This window comes from Panthera tigris, chromosome A3 (genome assembly GCF_018350195.1).
Source record: "Panthera tigris isolate Pti1 chromosome A3, P.tigris_Pti1_mat1.1, whole genome shotgun sequence".
NCBI lineage: Eukaryota > Metazoa > Chordata > Mammalia > Carnivora > Felidae > Panthera > Panthera tigris.
Window position 1 is genome coordinate 10844609 of NC_056662.1, and position 25820 is coordinate 10870428.

Sequence of the window (25820 nt, forward strand, 5' to 3'; positions counted from 1 at the left end):
ATGCCTGGAGCTGCAGCAGCTATTCTGTGACCATGAAGCAATAAGCCTAAGGGTGAAAATCCACCCCGCTGAGGGAGGTGGAGCTGAAGTATAGAAGCACACCGGGTGCTCGGTGGCGTCACTGAGTTGCAAACCATAGGACCATCTATCCTTGTTAAGGAAATAATGGCTGATCTATGATTTCAGCTATTGTTGGTTGGGGTGTCTCTTACTTGCAGCTGAAAGCCATACATCCAAGTCTCCATTTATCCATCATCTCACAGACTAGAATGCCAGGTCCTTGAGAAAAGGGATTTTTGTCTGTTGTGTCTGTTGTGCCAGAATGGTGCCTGGCATATAGGGGGCGCTCAGTAAGTGTCCAGTGAATGAGTGGATCTCAGCATCCATGCCTCATCACCAGTTTCCAGCCACCTTCATTCGGAAAACCAACACCATGAGCACATCAGCTCATGTCAATACTGCAACGGTAATCGCTATTACCAACTGCTGATCACGCGCTAGGACTGTGCTAACCCTTTACAGGTGCTATCTCTTTGAATCCTCACGACTATACTCGGAAGTAGGAACCGTTGTTATCTTCATCCCAAGGAGAGGGAAACTGAGACTCAAAGGAGACAGGTGATGCACCCAAAGGCATCCAGCTGGAAGAGCTGGGATTCAAAACCAGCCAATTCACTCCAAATCTCGTGCCCTGAATTGTCATGCTACACAGCCTGCTTAAGTCAGTAGCAGCCTTACCTACCCATGGGCCTCTCGGGGCAGCTGAGACACAGAGTCAGGGGAGGCGGAGCAGAGCGGAGGTCCAGAGGTGAGGAAGGAGCGTGCCTTACTCCAAAAGTGTATCGTCCCTGGAAGGAGGAGGTAGTCAATATCATTAATTCAAAGACAGCTGGTCAATAGCATTAATTCAAAGACATTAATTCAAAGACATCATTTAAGGCAAAGCAATGAGAACCAGAAGTGGGTCATCTCAAGGTGTGGGAGAAACAGAGACAGAAGGTAAAGACCCCACAGCATAGACTCCAGGGTGGGCTCCACACTTTTTAGCCACTGCTTCTTTCCACCCAGGACTGCCCTACCCTGCCCTGCCAGGGGCGCTTTGGGGGTAGAGAGTCCCATGGTGTCTGTGACATATCCATTCCATCTCCCTCTGTCCAGGTTTTAATTGGTTTGGGGTTAAATCGTGCTGGGGCGGGGGGGGTGGGGAAGGTGAGGAGGTTGGAGCTCTTATTCACAATGGAATGGAGGAGACAGACACGGCCAATGACACGGCCAATGGGAGGTAAAAGCTCTGAAATACACATCTCCATCCCGTGGGCGGGTCTGTTTAACCAGCCCAGGTGCAAAGCTTGAGTTTATTAAATAAACAACGTCACCAGTATTTTAAAAACTGACTTGGTGAAGGGATGCATGGCACGTTGTAGAGAGGGCTCATCACAGCCTGGGCAGCATCTGAACGCGATGGGATTTGTCAGCCCAAATTTTCAAACCAATTAGATTTATGTCATGGAATCAGCTACACAGACCAAAGTTTATATTCCGATAAACTTGGAATCACTACAAATAATGAGCCCGACACACTCACCTGCCTTGTTTCACCTCCCAGGGCCCTGCTGTGGTGGGCTCCATGCTGGCCTGTCAAGGACACTTGCTTGCCCCCGATGGAGGCATGTGTCATCAGTCATATCACACCCCGCTCTAGCCACAGCCCCTCCAACTCCTCTTCTGTTCTAGAAGAGACAAAGCCTCTTTCAGGGAGGGAGGGACAGAAGGAACTAACATGGGGTGAGAGTCTACAAGGAGGCAGCCCCCCGGCAGACACTCATCTAACGGCCGAAATAAACCAGGGAGGGGGACAAAATCATTCCTCCTTCACAGACACAGAAATTGAGGCTGAGAGAAGTGAATTCTTAAACAGGAATATAAACCTGGGTTTGCATTCTAACACCTCAATTCATTCTCTTTCTCATTCGCCACGGTGCCTCTCTGACCATGAACTGACCCTTGGCCCTCTGCAAGCCCTCCTGGGATTAACAGAACACAGATAAGAATCTTCAACTAGGAATTGAACACTGACTTCAGGTAGAACACAACTAGTGGCTGGATAAATGAGTCCAGGTACCAGAGAAAAATGACTATATCAGCATTTTGTATTCAATACCGCTATTTTATCAAAAAGTGTATGGAATTAATAAAACTATTTTAAATCGCTGCAGTGAATCATCCAATATATTTTGAATACATAACTTTATAAACACTGCAAAACGTTAAGCCTCCAATGAGCGTATAAAATGTAGGTGGCACATATTAAATATGTAATACAAATTACTAGCAGGTAAAATTTAATACAGCATGACGAACATTGAATTCAATGTTGAATAAAAATTTTAAAAGTTTTAAATAATTGAGAAGTTTTTAAATAAACATTATTCTATTCTTTTTTTTAAGTTTATTTACTTATTTTGAAAGAGAGAGAGAAAAGAGAGAGAGCGCAAGCAAGGGAGGGACAGAGAGACAAAGAATCCCAAGCGGGCTCCATACCGTCAGCTCAGAGCCAGAAGCGGGGCTCAAACCCACGAACCACGAGATCACGACCTTTGTGGAAACCGAGAGTCGGACGCTCACCAAACTGAGCCACCCAGGCACCCCACACACTTTTACTTTTAATGACTGCATTTAAAGAATCAAATAAGGGGCGCCTGGGTGGCTTAGTCAGTTAAATATCCAACTCTTGATTTTGGCTCAGGTCACGATCCCAGGGTCATGGGCTCAAGGCCCTCATCAGACTCCATGCTGAGTGTGGAGTCTGCTTAAGATTGTCTCTCTGTCTCTTTCTCTTCCCCTCTCCCCTGCTCTCTCTCTCTTTCTCTCTCTTAAATAAATAAATTAATTAAATAAATAAATACAGTTTAAAAAAAATAAATAAAATTTTAAAAAAGTGTGCATCAGTGATGTCAGAGTTGAGTCCCGAGCATTTCATTGTGAACATTTTCCCAGCTATTAAAAAATGCTTATGCCGCCACACAACTCAGAGGAACAGAGAGAAGAGAGTTAGCTGATCCAAATATTCTCCTTTGACAGTCTCCTACTCAAATAACTTTGAGATCTCCTGGAATAAGTTATGTCTTCACAGAGAGTGTAATTTTTATTGCTAGGAGCCTGGTGTTTTTGTTTTAAGGAAACTGTTACCAATTCAGCTTCGTATTTTTGCATTTCGTCAACACAGCCGCAGAATCATGCACATCGGCTACGGCGGAGTTACCTGCATTGGTTTCAAACTGTCATGTGCACATCCCACTGACATGGGGAATTTTTATTAGCGTTATCTTTGCGACACGAGTTTTGCCTTGTCAAGTAGGATTCCGCTCTTTCTCTTGAGGACAACGGAGATGAGAAAGACGTTCTCTAAATGATCTTTTGTTCAATTAGAATTTTTAATGCAGCATAAAATTCTCTTAGAATATCTCAACATATAAATGATTCAGCTTTCTGACTTCTTAAAATACCACAATAACAGTATCGCATTTAAAAAACAACAACAACTGTATTTTGGTACTTAAAAATAGCATGGTATACTGGAATACAAAAAAAAAATTGACTGCAATCATTAGCCCAGTTGCTAGGAAACCTGTGAACAAGCCCAAAGCTAGGGTACATGTAGGAAAAGGTGGTTCTTCAAGCAAAATAAGAAAAACCAGAATTAATTTTAGCAACCACAGGTAATAAAGAATGCAAGACATTAGGATGATAATTAACGGTCTTAGGGGTTTGTATTTCTTTAGAACATGCTCTTAATTCCATCCTCCACTGAGTAAGTATGCAAATACTAATCATTAAAAATAATTAGACATGTTTGTTATTCTTTTTTTTTTAATGTTTATTTATTTTTGAGACAGAGAGACAGAGCATGAACAGGGGAGGGGCAGAGAGAGAGGGAGACACAGAATCCGAAGCAGGCTCTGAGCTGTCAGCACAGAGCCCGACGCGGGGCTCGAACTCACGGACCGTGAGATCATGACCTGAGCTGAAGTCGGACGCTTAACTGACGAGGCCGCCCAGGTGCCCTAGTATGTGAACATTTTTAGAGGCTGTATAGTATTTTATTATCAATATATAATAATTCAGTTTTCTGATGTACATTTAGGTTATCTTTTTTTTTTCTTTGCCAGAATCAAATATAGTGAAAGTTTGTCCTTACTTGATGTGTTATTGAAGTGAAACCTTTTTTTGTGAATGTTTAAGTAATTAGCCTGGGGGTGCCTGTCGGGTTCAGTTGGAGGAGTATGGGACTCTTGATCTCTGGGTTGTGAGTTCAAGCCCCACGTTGGGTATACAGATTACTTAAAGATAAAATCTTTAAAAAAGTAACCAGCTTTAAGAAATTTATATTTCTTGGGGCACCTGGGTGGCTCAGTTGGTTGAGCGACTGACTTTGGCTCAGGTCATGATCTCACAGCTTGTGAGTTTGAGTCCCGCATCGGGCTCTGTGCTGACAGCTCAGGGCCTGGAGCCTGCTTCGGATTCTGTGCCTCCCTCTCTCTCTGCCCCTAACCCACTTGCATTCTGTCTCTGTCTCTCTCAAAAATAAATAAGCATTAAAAAAAAAATTAAGAGAAAAATTTATATTTCTTTTTCAAATTAGTTTAAAATTATACATAAAATTAAAAATGTTAATCGTTTTTTTAAATGTTTATTTATTTTTGAGACAGAGAGAGACAGAGCATGAACAGGGGAGGGTCAGAGAGAGGGAGACACAGAATCCAAAACAGGCTCCAGGCTCTGAGCTGTCAGCACAGAGCCCGACGCAGGGCTCGAACTCACGGACCGCGAGATCATGACCTGAGCCGAAGTCGGACGCTTAACTGATGGAGCCACCCAGGCGCCCCTGTTATTCTTTTAAATATTCTTTTCAAACAGCTCACTGATGTTTTCATTTTCCACAGTTAAATAAAGACTCTGTGGATGGGTCCATCCCCGCACTAAAGGCCCCGTGGATGAAGGCACATCAACTAAAACTACAAATATTTTCAAGTGCTATCTGTGGGCATCCTGGCCGATGACCTATGACAAGCAAAAGGGGAGCCAGCTTTTGACAAAGAGGGAAAAGCTGAAAATGTTTTTAAAAGACTGATGATAGGAGTTCTGCTTGCTGTTGAGTAAGCTCCTAGTGGACTGATCTCCCCACAAACAGCAACTACAAACTTAGGGAGCAGAAGACACAGCTACATGAAGGCACTGGAAAGTCAACCAAAGCAGGTGGATTCTAGGGAGGAGGTGACATTTGGAAGAAAGGAATGGCAGGAGGTTGGTTCCCAGCATTTGATGTTTTTCAGTCTGAGGCCAGGTCACAGTCAGTGCTGCATGGGCATCTAAAACTCTGGTTGAAAACCCATAATCTTGGGGCGCCTGGGTGGCTCAGTCGGTTAAGCATCTGACTTCAGCTCAGGTCATGGCCTCACCTTGAGCTGGAGCCCTGCGTCGGGCTCTGTGCTGACAGCTCAGAGCCTGGAGCCTGTTTCGGATTCTATGTCTCCCTCTCCCTCTGCCCTTGTCTGCCCCTCACTCTCTCTCTTTTTCAAAAATAAACAAACATTAAAAATTAAAAAGAAAGAAAGAAAGAAAGAAAGAAAGAAAGAAAGAAAGAGAGAAAGAGAGAAAGAGAGAAAGAAAGAAAACCCACAATCTTTCTGGCCTTAACAACCAGAAGACAGAGTTCAGAAAAACCACAGCCATGGGAAAGTGAAGGGTAGAAGGAAATTTGGAAAGGAAGAGATACAGAGGGAAGGCCCCCAAATTCTGTATTTAACCTTTGCACAAATCTCCATCTAATCTCTGAATTACATATGGAAGATTCCAAGCTGCCTAGATACAGTTAAAAAAAAAAAAAAAAGCAAAAACAAAACAAACACAAACCTGAACTGAGATATTACTGCCACTCAGGAGACATTTTGCAGTGTTAGTTCAACCAAGTTAACTGCCTGCTTTAAAAAAAAAAATCCAAAAGATTCCACCTAAAAACTGCCAGAATTGATCCATGAATTCAGCAAAGTCGCAGGGTATAAAATCAATGCATGGAAATCGGTTGCATTTTTATACACCAATAATGAAGCAGCAGAAAGAGAAATCAAGGAATCAATCCCATTTATTGCACCAAATTGCACCAAACCCCATTTTGCACCAAATTGCACCAAATTGCACCAAAACCCATAAAATACTGAGGAATAAACCTAACCAAAGAGGTGAAAAACCTACACACTGAAAACTGTAGGAAGTTTATGAAAGAAATTGAAGAAGACACAAAAAATGGAAAAATATTCCATGCTCATGGATTCGGAGAACAAATATTGTTAAAATCTCGATACAACCCAAAGCAATTTACATATTCAAAGCAACCCCTATCAAAATAACACCAGCATTCTTCACAGAGCTAGAACAAGCAATCCTAAAATTTGTATGGAACAAGAAAAGACCCCGAATAGCCAAAGCGATCTTGGAGAAGAAAACCAAAGCGGGAGGCATCACAATCCCGGACTTCAAGCTGTATTACAAAGCTGTAATCATCAAGACAGTATGTTATTGGCACAAAACAGACACTCAGATCAATGGAACAGAATAGAGAACCCAGAAATGGACCCACAAACGTATGGTCAACTCATCTTTGACAAAGCGGGAAAGAACATCCGATGGAATAAAGACAGTCTCTTCAGCAAGTCATGTTGGGAAAACTGGACAGCGACATGCAGAAGAATGAACCTGGACCCCTTTCTTACACCAGACACAAAAATAAACTCAAAATGGATGAAAGACCTAAACCTAAGACAGGAAGCCATCAAAATCCTGGAGGAGAAAGCAGGCAAAAACCTCTTTGATCTTGGCCACAGCAACTCCTTACTCAACGTGTCTCTGGAGGCAAGGGAAACAAAAGCAAAAATGTATTATTGGGACCTCACCAAGATAAAAACTTCTGCACGGTGAAGGAAACAATCAGCAGAACTAAAAGGCAACCAACAGAATGGGAGAAGACATTTGCAAATGACATATCAGATAAAGGTTTAGTATGCAAAATCTATAAGGAACTTATCAAACTCGACACCCAAAAAACAAATAATCCTGTGAAGAAATGGACAAAAGACACGAATAGACACTTTTCCAAAGACATCCAGATGGCTAACAGACATATGAAAAAATGCTCAACATCACTCATCATCAGGGAAAGACAAATCAAAACCACAGTGAGATACCACCTCACACCTGTCAGAATGGCTCACATGAACAGCTCAGGCAACAACAGATGTTGGCGAGGATGCGGAGAAAGAGGATCTCTTTTGCATTGTTGGTGGCAATGCAAACTGGTGCAGCCGCTCTGGAAAACAGTATGGAGGTTCCTCAAAAAACTAAAAATAGAACTACCCTACAGCCCAGCAATTGCACTACTAGGCATTTATCCAAGGGATACAGGTGTGCTGTTTCGAAGGGACACATGCACCCCCATGTTTATAGCAGCTCTATTGACAATAGCCAAAGTATGGAAAGAGCCCGAATGTCCATCGATGGATGAATGGATAAAGAAGATGTGGTATATATATACAATGGAGTATTACTTGGCAATCAAAGGGAATGAAATCTTGCCATTTGCAACAACGTGGATGGAACTAGAGGGTATTATGGTAAGCGAAATAAGTCAGGCAGAGAAAGACAAATATATGACTTCACTCATATTTGGAATTTAAGATAGAAAACAGATAAACATAAAGGAAATGAAGCAAAAATAACATAAGAACAGGGACAGGGAACAAAACCATAAGAGACCAATACAGAGAACAAACTGAGAGTTGCTGGGCTGGAGGGTGGAGGGATGGGCTAAATGGGCAAGAGGCATTAAGGGGGGCACTTGTTGGGATGAGTACTGGGTGTTGTATATAGGGGATGAATCACGGGATTCTACTCCTGAACTCATTATTGCACTGTACGTTAACTAACTTGGATGTAATTTTTAAAAATAAATTTAAAAAATCAACATGTTTTGGAAAAGTAGAAGAATCTAGTCTCCATGACATAATATTCACAATGTCCAAGATACAAACCAAAATTACTCATGATAGGAAATAGGAAAATGTAACTCATTCTCAAGAACTGTTATAACTGCTCAAAGATGAAAGGAAAATATGCTCATGACAATAGAAAAGATGGGACATCTCAGCAGGAAAAGAAAAAATGCAAAAAAAAAAAGAAATTCTAGAACTAAAAAATACAGTATATGAAAAAAATTCAGTGTACAAGTTTAACAGCAGAATGGAAATAACAGAGGGAAGAGTTGCCTACCTTGAAGCTAGGTCAAGAGAAATTATTTAATCTGAAGAAGAGAGAAAAAAATGATTTCTAAAAAATAATCAACAGAACCTCCAAAACTTTCAGGATCGTGTTAAGAGGTCTAAGAAGATCATTAAGGCAGCAGAGGATCAAAACACCTGGAGCCCAGAGAATGGCTCCCACAGCCATGTGGGCACAATGACTAAGATGTTAGCCATGGGTCTGTGGAAAGGAAATACCAGATTCAAGAAATATTAGGAAGAGGAAACACCAAGTCTTGGTAATTAGTTGAATAAAGACATGCAAAAGAGCGAAATCTCAGAATTGACCCTAAAGTTATGAGACTATGAAAACCATTAATTAAAATGAGGAATGATGACTACATTTAAAAAATGCTCAACTTTATTCATAATAAGAGAAATGCAAATTAAAACTACATTCCCCTATCGACATTGCAAGTTCAAAAGCTTAACACCAAATGTGCTGGCAAGTCCGTGGGGGACATAAGTACTTCATATGTTGGTAGCAGGTGCATATGATGGCACAATCCCTACGGAAGGAACTTGGGCAACATCTAACAAGACTACATATGCCTATGACTGCCAATCCCAATCCCTAATTTGACCCACCAATTCCTTCGTTTCTTTACACAAGAATATCAGCTAATAAATACAAAAATGAATGACAGAATTGGAAGATTGTAACTACCAATGCAACAACTGATGCAGGCAAGGATCATCTGTAGACGCTAAAACCATTGAGGAAAGGCCTTTGGGAACAGAATAGTCATGTAGCCTCAACTGTTAATTAGAAAAGAAAACAGGGGCACCTGGGTGGCTCAGTCAGTTAAGCCTCCAACAAACACTTCGTTTCGGCTCAGGTCATGATCTCACAGTTCGTGGGATCAAGCCGTGTGTCAGGCTCTGTCCTGACGGCATGCAGCCTGCTTGGGATTCTCTCTCTCCCTCTCTCTTCCCCTCCCTCCCTCTTGCTCTCTCTCTCTCTCTCTCTCTTTCTCTTGCTCTCACTTTCTTTCTCTCTCTAAATATAAATAAATAACTTCTAGAAATAAGAAAAGGAAAGAGGTACCTCTACAGGGAGAAATCTAGTAGACACAGCCTCAGTATTCAGATGCAGCATTACCAGTAATGGATCATGACTGACAGTCTGGACCTCCCAATGTGACACAGTGGGAAGTAAAAACCATTCCTTGTGTATTACACTTGCCAAAAAAGGTTTATCCTCAATCTGATCATAAAGAAATAATCAGACAAATCCAAGTCATTGGACACTCTGAAAGACAATTGGCTGGTTCTTCAAAAATGCCAATGTCATAAGAGACAGAAAGAACAAAGGTTAGGGGAGGAGGGTGTGGGGAACATTCTAGATTAAAGAACCCTAAGAGACAGGACAACTAAACGCAATCTGTGATCCTTTACTGGATATCCGATCAAAAAAAAAAAGAAAAAAAAATAGCTTTGAAGGACAATAATGAGATAATTGAGAAAATTTTAATATGAACTCTACATTAAAGAAAATTATAATATCAGTCAGTGCATTTGTGAACATGGTAATGGTATTGTGGTTATATAGGAGAATGTCCTTCTTCTTAGGGAAGGCAGGCTGCAGTATTTGGAAGTGAAGGATCATAACGTCTGCGGTCTTCTTTCAAACAGTTTGGGAAAAAATAAAAAATGTGGCAAAAATGCCAAATGGCAACAATCGGTGAATCTAAACGAGAGGTATAAAGAGGATTATTATACTATTCTTTTACCTTTCCTACAGATTTGAAAGGTTTCAAAATTAAGGTTGGGGGAAATGATAAATTGGGCCCGAAAACCCAATTACGCCTGTGGATAAAGGGAGCCCTCTTTCATCAATAGGTGTGAGCACTGTTAGAATAACAACAGGTGAATTGTTCACTGCTCTGCTGTGAAAAACTCAGCAACATCAGTGGAAATGCCCTGTTAGTTTATTTGGGGTATTGGAGAAGCAGGAAAGAAAACCATTTTTGACTAAGCTCTGCAGAAGAATAAGACCCCAGCAGTCCCGACTCAGACAGCAAGTGAAAAACTAGATCCTACTGATGTTGGATTTCTGTGAAGCCACTTGGCAGAACGTTTCGAAGCCTGTGTCTGTGATTATCTGCAATCACCCTGGTTCTTGACACCTAGATGGCACGCCCAGAGCTTGTGAAAGCTGGCACAGCTGTCATCTGTGTCTTGCAGGCATATGCTAAAAGACCAAGGCGCAGGATAGAGTATAGTTTGCTGACATTTGTATATATAGATACATTGTGTGCACACACGATATTTATGGAAAGAACCATAAGAAACTCGTGGTTCTTTCCCCCCGCCCCCCAGGGAGGAAAACCAAGTTGCTAAAGTCTTGGGCTTACGTTTTACCCTTTTGTTCTATTTCAGTTTTTTCCATGTGAATGTGTTAGCTACTCCAAAACTTTCTTTACTAGTGGTAAGGAAGGGATGGGAGAATGGACGGATAGATGGATGGATGATGGTTGGATGATGTATGAATGGCTGGGTGGGTGGATGGTGGATGATGGGTGGATGGGTGGGTGGGTGGTTGGATGAGGTATGAATGGCTGGGTGAGTGGATGGGTCGATGGATGGGTGGATAGGTGGATGGAGGGATGGATGGATGGATGGTTGGATGGATGGATGGATGGATGGATGGATGATGTATGAATGGCTGGGTGAGTTGATGGGTCGATGGATGGGTGGATGGGTGAATGGGTGGATGGATGGAGGGATGGATGGATGGATGGATGGTTGGATGGATGATGTATAAATGGCTGGGTGAGTGGATGGGTGTATGGGTGGATGGATGGATGGATGGATGGATAGGTGGATAGATGGTTGGATGATGTATGAATGGCTGGGAGAGTGGATGGGTCGATAGATGGGTGAATGGGTGGATGGATGGAGGGATGGATGGATGGATGGATGGATGGTTGGATGATGTATGAATGGCTGGGTGAGTGGATGGGTGGATGGGTGGATGGATGGATGGATCGATGGATGGGTGGTTCGATGAGGTTTGAATGGCTGGGTGAGTGGATGGGTCGATGGATGGGTGAATGGGTAGATGGATGGAGGGATGGGTGGATGGATGGTTGGATGGATGGATGAGTAGATGGGTGGATGGGTGGATGGATGGATGGATGGATGGATGGATGGATGGATGGTTGGATGATGTATGAATGGCTGGGTGAGTGGATGGGTGGATGGGTGGATGGATGGATGGATGGATGGGTGGGTGGTTCGATGAGGTATGAATGGCTGGGTGAGTGGATGGGTCGATGGATGGGTGGATGTGTGGATGGATGGATGACGGATAAGTGGGTGAGTGGGTGCGTGGATGATGGATAGGTGGAGGATGGATAGTTGGATGGGCAGGTAGACAGAAAAATGAATTTATGCACAACTCCCATTCCAAACATTTGCTCCATGCTGCTTCCCCATTTCCACACCACAATTACCACGATGGGCTGCTCCCAGGTTAATCTCTGACTTGAGGATTGCTGGCTCTAACCCCTTTTGGGGGTCTTCAGCTTCTGAGACACAACTTCTCTCAGCTCTGCATCTCCCTTGATTCCAGGGGTTCTCCCTCACCCCCTACAGCCCTGAGGCACTTTCTTCTCACCCTCTGCGGATACCGTAAGTAAAGGGACTTCATCTGTCAAATTCTAATGCCCGTCTGCTTTATCTGCAAGGACAGAACCGAATTGCAGCAAATCTTGTGGACAGGAACTGCTCAACCTCTAGCACACAGAAGAATTCTATTCACACCCCTGGGAAGCCTTCTGATGAGTTGCCAAGGCCCCATGCATCCCTGGGGACTGCTTGGTGACATCCTTTTCTCTGTCTTTGTGGCGATGTGCTTTTTACAGCAATTTCTCTCACATCAAGCAGCCCCTAGGATCTCATCTCTCTGGCCTCTGCACAGGCAATATTTCTGGCTGCTTTCATTTCCAGCGAAGGGCAAAAAGGACTGTGCAGAGGGCAGAGACACCTCACTTCTGCTGCCCAACCCTGCCAGGGCTGGGAAGCAAAGAAAAATCAATCCCAAGTAGAGGATACCACCTAATCAATATGCTGGCCACTACCTCCATCCCAGGCCATGGTCTTAACAAGAGTTTGCATAGACACCAAGGACCATCATGTCTCAATCTTTTAGGAATGAAGAAGAGTTGTAGAGGGTCCCATTGATGCCCACCCAGATCCCCTTTACCAGGCACACACCCATCCCTACCTACTGTGGATGTGTAGGGATTGGCTTCTATTGGTTCCTACCTGTCCCCTTCTCCAGAAAATTGCCCACTCCACCCCAGGGGGCAGCCCAGGAGCAACAGCTGGTGGCAGGGTTACAAAGGCTAGTCCCTTCCCTTGACTTAAGATGTGCAACTCACAGATGCAATTCACACTCCAGAGCCCCAGCCACCTACCCACCGATGCAATCAGGTGGAAGCCGAGACCACAGCCTTATTCAGCTCTTCCCCTGTCCCATCCAGCTTCCCTCACCCCCTTTATCAAGAGGGCATGCCCTCGGGAAGCCACAGGTGCTGCAATCCCCTGCAGGCTCTGTCTTTAGAGAGCCCCACAGAGACAGCATTCTCTTCTCACCGCGGGCATCATTGCTATCTGTTGGGCTCTCACTATGCACCTGATACCCTGCAAAAGTTGAGGGACGTTATCCCAATAATCTTGTGATGTGGGGACAATTTTAACAGACGAGGACACACAGGTGGGGGCGGTGAACACACTTGCCAACCCAACTCTTAGAGCCAGGAAGGGGCTATAGACACGTTTACACTGCTCATTTCACGTTTAGAGAAACTGAGAGAGTAGGACAGAATGTCTGACAGCCTCAGGTTGGATGTTCAGACTCTTTCCATCACGTCATACCTTTTAGCATGTAGTCAGATTTATGTCTTTCAGCACAAAACAAAAGACACACACACACACACACACACACGCACACACACACACACTCAGATTGGATCTTTCATGTCAAACAACCCAAGACAAATAGAAACCAGTCTGTAGTTTCCTTAATCCGCAAACATGGATTCCACAAACCTGGATCCTGGGCCACGTCACACATTTTAATAACCATCAATTAATACTGCCCCTCATGGAGGACAAGCAGGACAGCAATGCTCCCATCTTTAGGGAGGTCCAAGAGCTGGTATTCCCGGAAGGCCATCCCGCCTTTCAGGTAAGCAGCGTGAGATCCACGGGTGGGAGGTCAGGGGACTACAGGGCTTCCCCTACTCCATCATCCCCAACTGCCCCCCACCCCAGTCCCCACTAGCATCCATATTTTGCTGAAAATGTTAGATTGCTTACGGTACAGCAGGCACTACACCAAGTACTTTCCCTGCATCATCCCTTTTGATCCTTATGACCACCTGTGTGGTGGGGACTCCAGTTTGACAGGTCAGAAAAGCGAGTCTCAAAAAAAATCAAGTAACTTGCCCAGGTTCACACAACTAGAAGACGCCGGCACCACGTCCTAATTCTGGTGCCGGCTGTGTCTCGTCCCCGTGCAGCTGACCTCAAGGCAACTTCTAACAAAACGGCCCCAGGAAGCAAAAGAGAACAGATGGGGCCGTTGGGTCCACGCAGAAATGTGAAACTAAAGTAGAACTCTCAGCCTGCGAAATGGGTCCCTTCACATTCCTGCGGCAAAGATACAGAGGCGAAATACACAGAGCTGAGGCTGTTTGCAAACCTGTCAGCTATTTCCATACGAAGAGAAAGAGACCGAAGGGAGCAAGGCTATTTTTACTGTTTTCCCCCCTTTTCTGGAAGGCCATTGGTGGATGCTTCTGCCCTTGCTGGCGGTATAGCGTTCCTTTTAATTATCAGTTTGGGGCTGAGGCCAGAAAGCTATTTTCCTCCACTATTGTCACAAGGAAATGAAAGGCATCCGCCTCCCAAGCGGCTCATTTGGGGCCACAGGTGGTCAGAGACAGGCTGCCCGTACAGGAGACTGAGCTGTGTGTCGCGATCAAGGCCGCTGCAGTGACTGCCCAGGCGCGGATGACATTACCCTCGTGCCTGGTACTATCACGGGAGACAGTGCCAGCACCTTGAGCCTGTCTGCTACTTCTTGCCATCCCTCTGGACCTCACCCCCCCTTCAGAAAACCGGGGTGGGAAGGAGACCAATGGGGGATTGACTTTTCCTCCTGTGACCCTCAGCTCAGCTCCTGAGAATATTCCAAGGTCTTGCCAGCATGATCCAGATGTCCCACGCCCCTAGACCGGCCATCCCAGGCTGAAATCTGGACATTCGACTCAGGAGGACGCAGGCTGTCCCAGAAACTTTCAGCAGCTTGCCGTTTCCTTCTTGAAAGAAGCCACCACACTCTTGCAGCAAGCATTTTAGGTGGCTGTGGTCTAGACTCTTGAGGCACCGAGGTGGTGACAAAGAGTTGAGCTGAGGGTTAGCACACCAGGTTTGGGATCTCAGCTGCGTGGCCTTCACCAAGTCTCTCCACGAGCTGCTTGGTTTCTCTATTAGTTATCTATTGCTGCATTCAGAAATTACCCCATTTAAAAAATTTGGAGGGGGGAGCGCCTGGGTGGCTCAGTCGGTTAAGCGTCCGACTTCGGCTCAGGTCATGATCTCACGGTCCGTGGGTTCGAGCCCTGCGTCGGGCTCTGTGCTGACAGCTCAGAGCCTGGAGCCTGTTTCAGATTCTGTGTCTCCGTCTATCTATGCCCCTCCCCTGCTTGTGTTCTATCTCTCTCTCAAAAATAAATAAACATTTTAAAAAAATTTTGTAAATCATCCTCAAAGTTAGACACTTAAACAACACATTTGTTACCTCACACTTTTGGTGGGGCAGGGATCCAGGTGTGGCTTCCCTGGCTCCTCTGCTCAGGATCCATCACAGGGCAGGTGTCGGCCTGGGCTGCGGTCTTGCCTGAAGGTTCAACTGGGGAGGGATCCACGTCAAAGCTCACCCTTATGGTGTGGGCAGCATTCAGTTCATCGGAGGCTGTTGGACAGAGGGCCTCACTTCTTGCTGACAGGTGGCAGGAGGTGCCCTCAGTTCCTTGCCATCCACATAGGTCTCTCCTGCTTGCTTCATGAGAAGAGCCAGAGAGAAAGTGCCAGAAGAGAGTGCCATTTACATGATTAGGTCATAAACAAAACCCATCTTCATAGTCTCATCACAAAAGTGACATCTCATACCTTCTACCATATTCCACCTGTTATAAGCAGGTCACAAGGCCCAGCCCACATTCAAGGGGAGAGGCATAAACACCGGAGGATGGGGATCATTGGGGGCCATGTCAGAAACCGCCTACCTCAGTTTCCTTCTCCCTAAGATGCAGAGGCTACAGGGTTGTTACAAGATGGAATCATAGGTTGTACACAAAATGCTTAACACTTTAGCATAAAACACGTGTCATCTGATAGATTACAAGTACTCACTAAATGTTCCTCTGACTTCTCTAGACCAATATTTCCTGACTTTTCTCACTGTCACCCCCAGCCCAAGGGGTACTGTTGGACAGTTTTTTTCCTAATCAACCGAGACTCTCCTCATGAAAATTAAACATCACAGGCATACTTCATAGGGTTGAGTTCTGGAGAACCATCAATCACTGTAAATCTAAGATTTTTCACTGTCCATGAGAACCAATTTTTCTCCCTGTTGGTAACATCGCCCATGTGACAAACGCATGCTCTAGATTTCTCTCTCTCCTCGTGTCTCCCTGCAACCACAGGTGTGTGCACATAAGCACACATGTGCACAAACACACACACAATCTCGATGCCAGCCCCATGGGTCACCGCTTTCCCCGAAAGGAGCATGTGTCCTCCTTCCTATACCTGTGCTTCTGCTCTCTGCCCAGGAACGACACCCTTGTGCCTCTTGTTCTCCCGATAACTCCTGCTCACCTGTGAAGCTTGGGCTGAAGCATCCAGGTGATAGGCAGCCTCTACGATGGCCTTCAGTGATCCTACTTCCTGGTATTCAGACCCTTGTGTAATCCCCTCCCCTTGAGTGTAGCCCCTCCCACTGACTCACTTCCAACAAATGGAATATAGGAAAGGGGCTGGAATGTTACTTTCATTTTTGTTTTTTTTAACCTTTATTCAATTTTGAGAGAGCATGAGTCAGGGAGGGGCAGAGAGAGAGGGAGACTCAGTATCCGAAGCAGTCTCCATCCAGGCTCTGAGCTGTCAGCACAGAGCCTGATGCGGAGCTCGAACTCACGAACCGTGAGATCATGACCGGAGCTGAAGTCGGACATTTAACCAACTGAGCACCCCGGAATGTTACTTTTAAAATTAGGGTTACCAAGACACCGGCTTTCACCTTGCTCATTCGGTCTTGCCCTTGCTAGATCACTCGCTCTGTTGGAAGCCAACTGCCACCGTGTGAGATGTGCCATGGAGAGGCTCAGATGGCAAGGAATTGAGAGTGGACCCAGTCCCATAGCCCACGAGGACTGAGTTCTGCTCATAACCATGTGAGTGAGCATGGAAGCAGATTTTTCCCCAGTCGAGCCTTCAGATGAGATCGCCAGCCTTCATGGTGGCCTTGTCCGAGGTGAGGCAGGGACACCCAGCTAAGCCCTGATTTCTGACCCACAGGAACTGTCAGATGACAAACGGCTGCTGTTTGAAGCCACTACGTCTCATCATTTGTTACCCAGCAACAGATAATTAATGCAACCAGCTCCTTTGGGAAGACTTTCCTGACACTGCTATTTGGCCACAGACACCACAGGCAAGCACACACTCATTTAAACACACACACACACACACACACACACACATTCACACACACACATATTCCTACTCACACTTTCTCGTAACCATGAATGTCTACACACCCACCTACTTCCCCACACATCCACCCACACTCACACACACCCACGAGGATGAGAAATCCTTCCCCCATAATGACTTGACCTTAGAATGGATCACACTTTCTTGTCACTGTGTTTTTCCTTCCCAGTCCCCTCCACTGTGAGCCGTTGAGGTCAGGAACTGTGTCCTTGTCTGCCTATCTTTAGAGTCTGACACCGACAGGTATCGATACATTTTCAATAACCCAATGTTAGTCACCACTCCCTTGCGAATGTGAGGGTCAATGATTCATTCCGCTCCTTGAGTGGCTGTCTCTCCTTCCTCTTTCATACAAACAGAAAGACTGTCTTCAAAAGAGCCTTCGTTCATCAGCATCTTCCACTGACGGCAGGAGACTGCTTACCCTCTTTCCTGGAAAACAGCCTGCAGATTTACTCATAGACAGCAATGAGACAAAGATAAGAAATATTCTCCAAGCACCTGCTGCATGCCTGGAACACCAGGAAAGGAAAAGACATAACGCTCTCGAGAAGGGCATCAACTTTGCCCCTTAGAGACAGTGCCAGGTGGTTTATGATGATGTAACAAAGTGAAGGGTTCAGACAGCAACGTGGCAAGAGCAGGCGGTGCTCTGGTGGGAGTTTCAAGATCCCCCAGTCCTGCTGCTTGAGCTTGGAACCAGCTGTGCCATTGGACAGCATGGTACCTTGGGGCAAGTTCCTTCACCTCCTTGTGCCTGTTTCTTCCCCTGTAAAATGTAACTAGTGTATGCCTCACAGGGATTTTGCAAGAATTTTTAAAGGTAATACCTATATGGCACCTGAGATAGGGCTCAATAAACAGTAATTATCATTTATTATTATCATCATTATTAAGTTCAGAAAAGGGAGAGATGAACATGGGTAGGAGTAAGCAGGGAAGGCTTCCTGGAAGAGGTGGAACAGAAAGAGGAATAACTGATGGACAGGATCAATTTAGCAGAAACTACTGAGGACGTAACTCTGGCAGAAGAAACTGTACAAACTGAAAGGAAGAATAACCATTGGGTTGTTGGCATCCATGACTACAAGAGACGACTTCACAAGAGATACAAGTGATTGAGCTTGAGTGTTACTCTTGCAACACAGCCGTGGGGTGGGCAAAGAAAGCTACAGCCCAGCTCACAGGGACTCCATTTCTGCCTGTGGGTGGGAGTGGGAGTGGGAGGTGGGTCTGTCACATTCTGGGGGGGGGGGGTCACTGCGACCAGCTAAACAGTAGAAGATAAGATCGTGGCTGATTATGGACTTGGCACGAGAGACCAACCGCTAGTCCAGTGAAATTAAAAGTGTTAATCAAGACCATCCCCAACCCCAGAACATTGATTTGGTCAGTGTTCACCTTAGGGAACATTCCTGTGTGCACATGGAGACACGTCCAAAGACAGTCACAGCAGCACTGATGGCAGGCAGAACCAAATGGAATGGAATACCATACAGCAGTATAAAAGGATGAGGAAGAGAAAACAGTATGGAGACTCTCCAACGAATTAAACACAGAACTACCCCACGATCCAGCAATTGTACCTCTGAATACATACCCCTGTGAGGTGAGGCAGGAGCTTGAAGAGAGATTTGCACACCCATGTTCATAGCAGCATTAGTCATGACAGCCAAAAGGGAGAAGCAACTCAACCCATTCCCAACTGGAATATACAATATTCCAGTGTGTGTGTGTGTGTGTGTGTGTGTGTGCGCGCATATACACACAATTGAATATTATCCAACCTTAAAAAAGAATGAAATTCAGACATATGCTATATATACATGAACTTTGAGGACATTATACTAAGAGAAATAAGTCACACAACAAGAACAAGTAACATACGATCCCATTTATATGAGGTTCCTAAAATGGTCAAATTCACACGAAGAGTTGAATGGTGTTTGCCAGGGGCTGGGGGGAGGGGTGATAGGGAATTATTATTTATTGGGTACAAAGCTTCAGTTTGGGGAAATAAAGTCATGGAGACGGATGATGATGATGGTTACACAATAATGTGAATATAGTGCCAGTGAACTATAGACTTAAAAATGGTTAAAATGGTAAGTTTTATGGTTGTATATATTTTACCACCACAACAAAAAAACGGAATGAGATGGATGTGCATGGCATATTAACATATAAGTGTATTTCTTACATTTATTTGAGAGAGTGTGCACACATGCACAAGAGAGAGAAGAGGGTGGAGTGAGCGTGCGAGAAAGTCAAGGAGAGGCAGAGAGAGGGGGAGGGAGAGAATCCCAAGCAGGCTCCACACTGTCAGCACAGAGCCTGATGTGGGGCTTGGTCTCACAGACTATGAGATCATGACCCGAGCCAATATAAAAAGTTGGACTCCCAACCAACTGAGCTACCCAGGTGCCCCACATGTAAATGTAAATGTATTTTAAAGAGGAAGGTAGTGGGCCGCCTGGGTGGCTCAGTCGGTTAAGCGTCCGACTTCGGCTCAGGTCACGATCTCATGGTCCGTGGGTTCGAGCCCCGCGTCGGGCTCTGTGCTGACTGCTCAGAGCCTGGAGCCTGCTTCTGATTCTGTGTCTCCCTCTCTCTCTGACCCTCCCCCACTCATGCTCTGTCTCTCTCTGCCTCAGAAATAAATAAACATTAAAAAAAATTTTTTTTTTAAAAATAAAGAGGAAGGTAGAGGGGCGCCTGGGGGGCTCAGTCGGTTGAGCAACCGACTTCGGCTCAGGTCATGATCCCATGGTTCGTGGGTTCGAGCCCCGGGTCAGGCTCTGTGCTGGAAGCTCGGAGCCTGGAGCCTGTTTCCGATTCTGTGTCTCCCTTTCTCTCTGCCCCTCCCCCGTTCATGCTCTGTCTCTGTCTCAAAAATAAATAAAAATGTTAAAAAAAATTTTAAGAGGAAGGTAGAGAAAAATAGGTAGTGTATGATACTACCATCCAGGGTTGTATATTATCACACACACACACACACACACACACACACACACACACACACACAGCTCTTAGAGGGCCTGGGAACAAATACCCTTGTCTGACAATAGACATTACCTCGGGGGCAGGGACTACACTGATGGGGAGGGGGCCCAGTGAGCCAAGGGCACAGGCCGTCAAGCCACTCTGTCTGGATTCAAAGCCCTCTGAGCGACCTTCGCCTCTCTGTGCCCCTTGTTGTTCCATTTGTAAACATGAGAATAGTAAAACACCTATCTGTGAGTTGCTAGGATTGTTAAATGAATTAAAACATATAAAGCCCTTAAAATAGTACTGGGCACATACTCCCTTGCTAAAAATTAGCTCATTATTATCATCATTATTATCATTAGCCTGAGTGCCAAATAGTCGGAAGAGTTAAGAAAACTGTTTCAGGAGACGGGGTTTGCCTGCAGGAGGGGCAGGTAACGTAGCCCAAATGCGAGGCTTGCCGAGGGACCAGTTCCTCCACGACAGGGTGCCACGGCAGGTGCCACGCCGGGGTCAGGCCCACGCCCCGTGCAACAGCAGCGATCCGGAGTTTGTGCACTCCCTCTCCAACCTAATTATTTACTCTCACGTTGCTGTCACTTCATTCACCCCTTCAAGACCCTCTGATGGTGCTTAACTGTGTTTGCCTTGCCTTTCCAGCCTCTTATCTGCCAGGCCGCTTGCTTCCTGGGCTGTTTCAACAAACCCGATGAATCCAGATGGACTAAATCACTCTCCGAAGCACTGGACCCACAGAGAGAGCCCCAGATGCGGCTAAACGAACACAGTTAGGAGGCGGGTGGAACAAAGACGGCTTTGCGGGCTCTGTTCCCATCCAGCGGCGTCATCTGTGGTGTGACTGTGCCTTGTGGCTCAGTCTCATCTCCAGCGTGGGAACTCGTCACCAGCCCCGCTTACTGTGCAGCCCTGCCTCAGGGTTACAGAAAGGGGAGTCTGGGAAAGCAATGTGAAAAGAGCCACAAAACCCTGTGCAATCTCAGAGGTTGTCCTGCAGGTGCGGCGGCAAAGCGACTCCACTCTGCTATGAGACCCCAGCTTACACCCTGGCTTGGCTCCTGCATCTGTCGCTTTGGTCGGGTCCTTTCCCACCACCCCCGCCCCAGACACAACAGTAGAGCCCGCTTCACGGGGCTGTCAGGCTGCTGAGATCAGCACGTTCCCCTGGAGGACCGAGAACCAGGACCAGCCCGGGGCAAGCATCCCATAATTAGGACAGCTATCGTCCCTGCTAAATTCAGTCATTTGGGTTACAAAACACACCAACAAATCAGTGCTTTACACAACAGACGCAGGGGCTAGCAGGATGAGCTGGTTTTCATTTCTGAACTATTCAGCATACAGCTGTTCACTCAGTAATGGGCTTTGAGGGCAGGGGTCAGGCCAGGACGTCAACTGGGAGACCAAGTGCCGAATGTGGCCCATGCCGTGGGGCTTCACAAAAAAACACTCCGATTTCAGGCTTCTCTTGGGAAAACGGAGGCTCTGGCAGCACAGGGCTATATTCTCTCGTGGCAGCAATTCTGCCCACGATGGGCATGCCCTCTCCTCTCACTATCCGTAGCTCCCTATTGTATCTCAGTCAGACCCTGACCCACTCACATTACCTGTCTTTCCCTGTTGTCATGCCAATTCACCCTCCTATAATCACAGCAAGATATGCAGAAATGAATTACAGGTGCCTCACGTACCCGAGCAGCCTGGAAACCAGCCAGAAAAACACTCAGAAGTACGAAAATGGTAACTGGTCACTGTAGCACGTGACAACATCGATCAAAAGCAGCCAACAGACAGGGAGTCCAGGGGTCTCCCTGCAGGAGGTGACTATTCAAGTTGACCTGTAAGGATGGACAAGATGGAAAGGGGGGGGGGTCCAGGAGGAAGGAGTGACAAGGACAAAGACCCAAGACAAGAACGCAGGGCTGTATTCGGAGAACGGCACATGCTCGGTGAACAGCCACATTTGAAAAGACAGGAGGGGGCCAAGGTTAGGGGGACGGGTTAGAACCATGGTGGAGAGCCGCTGACGGTTTGCAGAGCGAAATAAAAGTCCAAGTTGCGATGTGGGAAGGATCTGACCACATTGGTTCCAGGTGGGAGGCAGTCAGAGAAGCAATTGCAATAATCCAGCAACAAGTTCAGGGGCCCGAACGTGCGGCGACTATAGTAACAGAGAGGTAAACCCTCAGATCCCCAGGAAGTCTTTTAAACCCAGACAGTGTGGCAAAATCAGCCAACCGTGAAGGGGGACGTGTTCCTCGCTCTCTGAAGGAGACATTGCCTCCTAGCCCTGACTCCACAAGGCAGTGAGCTTTCTGCACTTTAAAGTATTCTGAAATCCAATTTTCTAGCTACCCCAAGCATTGAAGAAACAGCTGGCCTGTTGGCAGATATGACTGTGATCACACCTGCACAAACGTGCACAAGACAGCTCTGGTCTACCCAGTTCCAGACATGAACTCCTCCAGGCCCCAGCTGGGCAGAGAAGCCTTTTTCCTACATAGTCACCGGCATATTTCTGGTCTATAACCATAAAGCAGAGTCAAGGTTCCCTGACCCTAAGCCACTGCTTGCCCATATTGGCAGGGAGACCAGTAATTTCCCAAGGAACCCATCCACATTCCTTTTTGTTTGCCATTGTGGTAAAATACACATAACATGAAATGTATCACCTTCGCCATTTGCTAAGTGCACAGCGTTAAATACAGTCGCACTGTGGTGCAACCAATCTCCAGAACTCTTTTTATCTTGCAACTCTGAAACTCTGTATCATTAAACAACTCCCTCCAGCCCCTGGTGACCCCTATCTACTTTCTGTCTCTATGAATTTGACTGCTCTAGGGACCTCACCTAACTGGAATCTACAGTATTTGTCTTTGTATGACTGGCTTATTTCACTTAGCATAAATGTATTCAGGGTTCATCCACGTTGTCGCCTGTGTCATTTCCTTTTTTAAAGGCCAGACAATATTCCCTTGTATGGATAAACCACATTTTGTTTATCCATTCATCAGTGGACACGTGGAATGTGATTGGTGGACATTTGGGTTGCTTCCATCTGTTAGCTATTATAAATGCTGCTGTGAGTACGGGTATACAAATATCTTTTCAAGACCCCGTTTTCAAGTGTTTGGGTATATGCCCAGAAATACAATTGCTGGATCATATGATAATTCTATGTGTAATTTTCTGAGGACCCATCATACCGTTTTTCCATATTGGCTGCACCATTTTATATTCCTACAAATAGTGCACAAGGCTCCCATTTCTCCACACCTTTGCCAACACTCGACACTTTCTGTTCTTTGATAGAAGCCATCCTAATGGGTGTGAGGTTATACCTCATTGTGATTTTGATTGGCATCTCCTTGTGATTAGTGATGCTGAGCATCTTTTCATATGCTTGTTGGCCATTTGCCATCTCCTTTGGAGGAAGTTCTTTGCTCATCTTTAAATGAGGCTATTCTTTTGTTGTTGAGCTGTAGGAGTTCTTTATGTATGCTGGCTACTAACCCTTTATCAGATATACGATTTGCAAATATTTTCTCTCACTCCCTAGGTGGCCTGACCCCACCATATCCTTAAGGACCACCATCCTCAAGTTACTGATGTCAACCCTTAAATCATACCTATTTCCAAAGTTGCTTTTTCTGAACAGCCTCCTCCTAGACCCAGCCCCCTACCTCATTCTCAGCTTTTCTCCCAGGACAACTGACAAGTGTCTATTCCCCCGAAAAGATCTTACTGCCACCTACTCTGGCTTCAACTAACAATCACAAAATAACCCAAAGTCAAGATACTTCCCATAGGCTGAGGGATCCAGGTTCAGATTTACTCAAGAACAATTTATTATACATATTTTCTTGAAACGGTACATGTAAGTTGGGGGCGGGGGAGGTAAACTTTTTGTCAACAATTTTAAAAGTGTTAGAATTTTGTGCTAACTTTTTCACAAACTGCAGCATTAAGAAGCTGCAGCATTAAGAGTTTTCCAGAACACGAAAGAAAAAACAATTTATAACTCTGGACATAAACAGGCTGGTTCGGCTAACATTGATTTTTCAGAAAGTCCATAACTTGCAAAAGTTAAGTAAATGTGATTGCTGACCTCAGAGTAAATTAGTGTTGAAAGGTATTATTGGATCCCTACAGTCACTGTGAAATATCTTGGGGATTACGATAAAGAGATGTTAATACAAATTAATAAAAGGGGGGAAAATGTTGTTAACCAAAAAGTCACACTGTATTTCACAGTAATGTTCCGCTAAGTATGATAAACTGCTGAGGAATAATTAGGTATAATAATCATATTATTTATGTCTAACTCCTATGTCAAGACCCACTGCCTCATTTATGAATCTTAGGTAGTTTTTCAACTTTAAATTTTTTTCACCAAGTATGATTATTCTCCTCAGTGTTTCGCTAAGTACAGTACAAGTTCAACTGTGGTGTGCAAGACGATTTTAGGTAACATAAAAATAGATATTTTGTTTTCATTTAGTAACATTAGAGAGTCTTGTATTATATTCATATTTTGGATTTTTTTAAATTATGCCAAGTGATTTTGATTTTCCAAGTACTGTAGTGATATAAAGTGTCTGTTTAAAATAAGTCTATTTAACCAAAAAGAGTTAAGTTGGTTTAAAGAAAAGCTTTAAGTCAGTAATAATACAGGTGTTTTACTCTGGCATGGATGTGATAAATAGAGATGACAAATATAGAGACAGAAGGTAGAAAACTAAAGTTTGAAAAATATAGCTCTTACTGGGTATTTTGGTGGGATCTAACAGACAATTTCCTGGGTATTATTTCCCTCTCATTGTATTCCCTTTAAATAGTTTCCTATCATGTCCACAATCTTAGCATGGCAGGCTTTAATGTATATTTGTTGGGTAACTGAGTGAACAATCAACCAGTAGAAGAAACTTACCGTAAGACCCACAGTATCAGTCCTGATTAATTCCAGTGTAGGGACAGTAACAGAACCATCTACATTAAATATTTATTATATGCCAGGCACTTAGACAAAATTTTACACACATCATCTAATTAAATCTCCACAACAACTTTATTCAGTAAGTATTTATTCTCTCCTTCTTAACAAGAGTAAGACAGAAGTTACGTCTCTTGCCCAAGTGTATCAAGGGTGGTCTAAACCCTAGGGATATTTGTGGCTTATGTAACAAGATGCCTGAAGATGGATGGTTCCAGGTGCATTCAGTGGCTCACAGAGGTCCGGCATCTATATGAGTCTCCTGACTTACCTCATGGTTGCAAGATGGCTGCCTCAGCCCCACACATCACACCCTCGCATGAGTGCTCCAGGAAGGGAGGCTATGGGGGTGGACACCAGCCAACTGTCCTTTCCAGAACAGCTCACTCAAGAAGCGATCTCTTTTCCAGAAGCCCCTAGCACATTTCCCCTTGTATTTCATTGGCCAGAACAGTCACATGGAAGCCCCTAGCTGCAAGGGAAGCTGGAAAAAGGTCAGTATCTAGCACTGAGGTGTGGGTATCATCAGTCACAACCTCCTCTTTTTTTTTTTATTTTTTTTTATGTTTATTTATTTTTGAGACAGAGAGAGACAGAGCAGGAACGGGGGAGGGTCAGAGAGAGGGAGACACAGAATCTGAAGCAGGCTCCAGGCTCTGAGCTGTCAGCACAGA

At 45.1% G+C, this 25820-nt stretch overlaps 1 long non-coding RNA gene across 2 annotated transcripts in view; it reads right to left on the reverse strand.

Moving 5' to 3' along the window:
• The window catches only part of LOC122237158, a 39869-nt gene extending 22165 nt beyond the window's left edge, over window positions 1-17704 (reverse strand). The window contains exons 1-4 of one of the 2 annotated variants that reach the window (XR_006215371.1): window positions 17572-17704; window positions 15166-15426; window positions 1586-1730; window positions 743-848 (exon numbers count right to left, since the gene is read on the reverse strand). This is a non-coding gene — a long non-coding RNA (uncharacterized LOC122237158). Of the gene's footprint in view, window positions 1-738; window positions 849-1585; window positions 1731-15165; window positions 15427-17571 lie in introns of both variants that reach the window. The other variant, XR_006215372.1, reaches the window with a different exon arrangement.
• Between the last annotated feature and the right edge of the window lie 8116 nt (window positions 17705-25820).